This window comes from Petaurus breviceps, unplaced genomic scaffold (assembly GCF_028583685.1).
Source record: "Petaurus breviceps papuanus isolate PSGF00001 unplaced genomic scaffold, PetGlider_PUasm1.0 115, whole genome shotgun sequence".
Lineage (NCBI taxonomy): Eukaryota > Metazoa > Chordata > Mammalia > Diprotodontia > Petauridae > Petaurus > Petaurus breviceps.
This window is the reverse complement of record NW_027185612.1, coordinates 3,486,610-3,491,845: the sequence shown is the minus strand read 5'-3', so window position 1 is coordinate 3,491,845 and position 5,236 is coordinate 3,486,610.

Here is a 5,236-nt window from a genome sequence, read left to right as displayed (position 1 = left end):
CAGCCATCTTGGCTTCGCCCCCTATGGTGTATTTTTAAGTAACCTGCACAGAAAAACACATTGCTGCATCAATAATTGCCCTTATCTCCTCTTCTTGAAGGTCAACAGTTCTACAATGATACATTCCTTTGGAACAAAAACCAAAGCATTAGGATTTCCCATTAATAAATCCATACCATTGCAGCCCAAGTGAAAATGTGTCCCACAAGATCACAGGTATTTGTTTGCCAGACCCTAAATGCATAAACTCCAAAATAAACTTTGAAAATTGGAAATTTTCATACCTTCCCTAACTTAAAAAAGGCTAAATGATGAAGCTTTAAAAAAAGATGAAATAATGTAAAATATTGATGGCATGGAGTATGGTTACAATGAGAACCACCAATAGAACTCAACAAAGCACTTTCTACATTTTCTTTAGGGAACAACAACAAGAACAATATCTAGCATTGGTAAAGTGCTTTATATATGTTAACTCATTTGATCTTCATAACAACTCTGAGAAGTAGGTGCTGTTATTATCCCCATTTTACAGATGAGGAAACAAAGACACACAGTGATTAAGTGACTTGTCCAGGGTCACACAATGTCTGAGGCAGAATTCAAATTCAGGTCTTCCTTACTCCTAGTCTTATACTCTTACTTGTAATACTTGTATGTAATACTAGTATGGCATATTAGTATGCCAACTAAAGTATTCATGCTTGTCATTTTCATTTCTCTTGTACCCCTATTTTCCTGGGCTCAATTTTTTCAATTTTAATAGTGCCTTTTATTTGTTATAGAACAATACTTTCCTGCTATAACCCTCTACCACCATTCCCACTGAAACAGAAAAAAAGTTAAAGCAACCAATGCAATTACTATTTTTTTATTGTATGTAACAGTTTCTTACTTATCAATATATGTTTTTTTTTTTGCTTTTTTTGGAGGGCAAATGGGGTTGACTTGCCCAAGGTCACATGGCTAGTTTTTGTGTGTGTGTGTTAAGTGTCTGAAGCCAGATTTGAACTCAGGTCCTCCTGACTCTAGGATCAGTGTTCTATTCACTGCACCACCTATCCACCCCTACCCATCTATACATGGAAGGAAAGTAGGTTCATTAGCTATTCTTTAGGACCAAGAGTGACCATTGCATTTAATAAGAATCTATTAGCTGTGCAACCCTGGGTAAATCAGATAACCTCTTTGAGTCTTAATTTCTTCATTAAATGCCTTTTGGTGTTGTTTTAACTTAATCATTAAAGTCATTGAGTATATTTTTTCTCCTGGTTTCCTTCACTCTACATCATTTCATCAAAGTCTTCAGATGTCTCTTTGGATTTCTCATAGCATAATTATATTCCATTATGTTCCTGTACCACAATTTGTCCATCTATTCTCCAATTGATGAAGTAGAAGTAGCAAGATCTGTGCTTAAGATCTGGGGGAATACAGCCCTACTACTTATTAGCTCTGCAATTCTGGGCACATCAAATAACTCTGAATCTCAGTTTCTTCATCTACAAAAAGGGGTGAAAAGAGTTGCTATGCTGGTCCAAGACAGCAAAGTGTTTAGTTATCCACATTGATTCAATAGAACTTTTACTTAGTATTCTGTTTTGAGCCAAAGAAGGAATTTATTTTAGAAGGTTATTTTTTAGAAAGGACACTCACAAAAAACATGTGTATTTGACACACAGTCACCACTGGCCCAGATTCAAGTACACAATGAGGTGGATTATAACAGAGGCAGCTATGTGGCACAGTGCTAGGGAGCCGGGCCTGGAGTTAGGAAGACCTGAGTTCAAGTCTGGCCTCAGACACATATGAGCTGTGTGACCTGGGCAAGTTACTTAACCCTATTTGCCTCAGTTTTTTCATCTGTAAAATGAGCTGAAGAAGGAAATGGCAAACCTCTCTAGTATCTTTGCCAAGACAACCCCCAAAGGGGTGATGAAGAGACACACATGACTGAAAAATGACTAAACAACAATGATCACAAAATAATGTATGTTTTTGATGGGAGCTAGTAGTCTTCCATAAAATGGCAGAATTCATACTTGAGTGGCTTGCAGGTATATAACATTCAGTATTATAATTCAGTATGGAGTCCACTGCCATTGGCAATTTCTTCTGGCCTTGATACTCAGGAGGGAAACCATTGCTTAAGATAAAGTCCTATAAGGGTCTAGATGAATGTGCAGCTTTTTATATAGTTTCTAGTAGTATTAAGTAGCAAAAATTATGATCCTGAACTAATCAGCCATTAAGTGTTATGAAGTAAAGAAAAGCATTACAGACTGTCCTAATCATAGACAAGTATTATAAAATTCTGCACTTACAAGTCAATTAGGGCTGTAGAATTACAGCTCATCTCACTGAAAATGGGATAAACACCATCTGGCTTAGGGTAGGGAGTCTTATCTAGATCAGATGGGATGTGAAAGCACAAAGAACAATTCCATGAAATGCTAGAGTGAGGGCCATGTGTAGCGGAATATGTTGAGTCATGAAGCAAAGATGACCAGTGTAAAAACATGCCTCACTAGGCACATCAACCTATAATGATGACCAGTTCTTCTGGTCTGCTTCACTTATATTATCAACTTCTCAGAATTATAATGAAAATCAAATGAGATAATATTTGTAAAGTCCTTTGTAACCATTCAATTCAGCAGATATTAAAGTTCCTATTATGGGTGCTCCAAGGAGAACTTGTGTGGCATCCTTCTACAGAACTGCAACTTCCTCTTTTTTTTTCTTTGTTTATAACAAGAATATTATGATTAATACAATTTGTTTCTTCCAGTATTACTGAAGGAATAGTATTAGCCAATTATTATTTAGCCTTTGGACAAGGATTTCATATTTAGAGTACCAATAGCTAAATTAAAATTTATAGGCAGTTTTAGAATTTCTATCATTCTTAGTGCCCTCTGCCCCCTTTCTTCTACTCTGTCACCACCACAACACATGCAGAAAGAGGCTTCGTGGCCTGGGGGCCATTTTGTATTTTCTTTGCTTCATAGCTTATCAGGGAAATAGCAGAATTGGTTTTTATTGAATACCCAAAGGCAACAAGAAACATAATTTCACGGGTCATTTGGCCATCTCATATTGCAGTGCTCATGATAAGCATTTGCAAAAAGACCACCACAAGAATAATTATGTCATATATACCAACATTTCCTTCAGAGCTGGAAGATCCAGAGAAATTCTACAAAAAAACTCAAGACCCTCCATTTAAATCAACATAAATTCAATATGTGGTAACTTCAATGTGAAGATAGGAATAGGTAAGGATTTCAAGAAATACGAAGGAAAATATGAATCAGAAATAAAGACTGAGAGAGCCAAAGACTTGTAGGCTACACAGAAGCTACATGCCTATATAAAACAAATATTTTCTTCAATCAGAAGAATCAGAGAGCTGGATATAGTAAGCTAAAAAAAAACTAGAAAAATAATCACAAAAAATACAATTAATTATGTTTTAATAACCAGGAAATGACTTATAACTAATATGAGTCATTCCTGAATTTAGTGTCTATACATGCTCAACCCACCAACTTGCTAGAAAGAAGATTGAAATTAGCACAAAGTTAGAATATATACCTGAAATTTGTGGTGTGTATCATCTGAACCCTGAAGCATGACTCTTTTTCTACCATATTGTAGCCAGGTTTCCTAACTGAATAATTATTACTTTCCTCCCTGACTTAAGATAGCTATATTTATAAAATAATAACCTTTTGCATGCATTGGAATTTCTTTGCCATAGTATATCATACAAACTCATTCCCAGAATGGTATAAAAGAGGGTGATATAAAATTATAAGCTGTGTGATCTCAAAAAGCAGCTAAAATGCAAGGGAAAAGTAGGCAATACAAAGTAGGCAGTTAAGTGGTAAAGTAGGTAAAGCTCTGGATTTGGAGTAAGAAAAACCCAAGTTCAAATCCTTCCTCTGATACTTTTAAGTTGCATGATTGGTTGGGCAAGTCACTTACCCTCTCTATCTGCTTCCTCAACTGTGAAATGTGGATAATGTTGGTATCCAACCTGAGAGGGTTGTGAGGATCAAGTGCTTTGAAAACCTTAAAATGCTATGTAAATACTGTCACTATTTAAAATATGAGATTCAAATAAGCCAAATCATTTCAAGATTTAACTTGAGACGAAACTAGAAGACAAATTCAAAATGGAAGAGAGGCAATGTGACATAATGGATAGCGTGTTGGACTTAGAGTGATGAAAACCTGGGTTTAGAACCTGCCTTTGGTACTTAGTAGCCCTGTGACTATGAGATGTTCATTTAATATCCTAAACCTTGGTTTCCTCACCTGTACAATGGAGACAGTAATACATGTAGTACTTACCTCACAGGGCTATTGTGAGGCTCAGATGAAATAATTCAATGAACATGTTTAAAATTCTTATTATGTGCCTACTATTAGAAAAATAATAAGAAGAATGATATTCCTATTATTCCTATGATGTAAATGTAACTTATTTGCCAATGGAAACGAAAGGTACACAATCATCTATTAGAGATGTTACAGAGAAGATTTCTGTTCAAGTACTAGCTGTACTGGATGAACATGAGTTCTCCTCTAATCTGAGATTCCACGAGTCTATGATGGGAAATGTGAACTGGATGTGAATCCATTCTGGAGAACAATTTAAAACTATTCCCAAAGGATATAAAATTGTACATACCCTTTGACCTAACAATACCACTACTAGATCTATATCCTAAAGAGATCAAAGAGAAAAAAAAAGGATTTATTTGTAGAAATATATTTATAGCAACTCTTTTTGTGTTGGTAAAGAATTGGAAACTGAGGAGATGCTTATCAATTGGGGAATGGTCAAACAAGTTGTCATATATGATTATAATGGAATATTATTGTGATATAGGAAATAATGAGCAGGATGGTTTCAGAAGAACTTGAGAAGTCTTATATGAACTGAAGTAAAACAAAGTAAGCAGAACCAGGAGAACATTGTACACATTAATAACAATAATGAAAGGATGATAAACAGTGAAAGAATTAGCTACTTTGATCAAGACAGTGATCTAAGACATTTCCAAAGGACCCATGATAAAAAATGCTATCCATCTCCAGAAAGAGAACTGATGAACTCAGTGCAGACTGAGGCATACTTTTTTCTTTGTCCTTCCTTCCTTCCTTCCTTCCTTCCTTCCTTCCTTCCTTCCTTCCTTCCTTCCTTCCTTCCTTCCTTCCTTCCTTC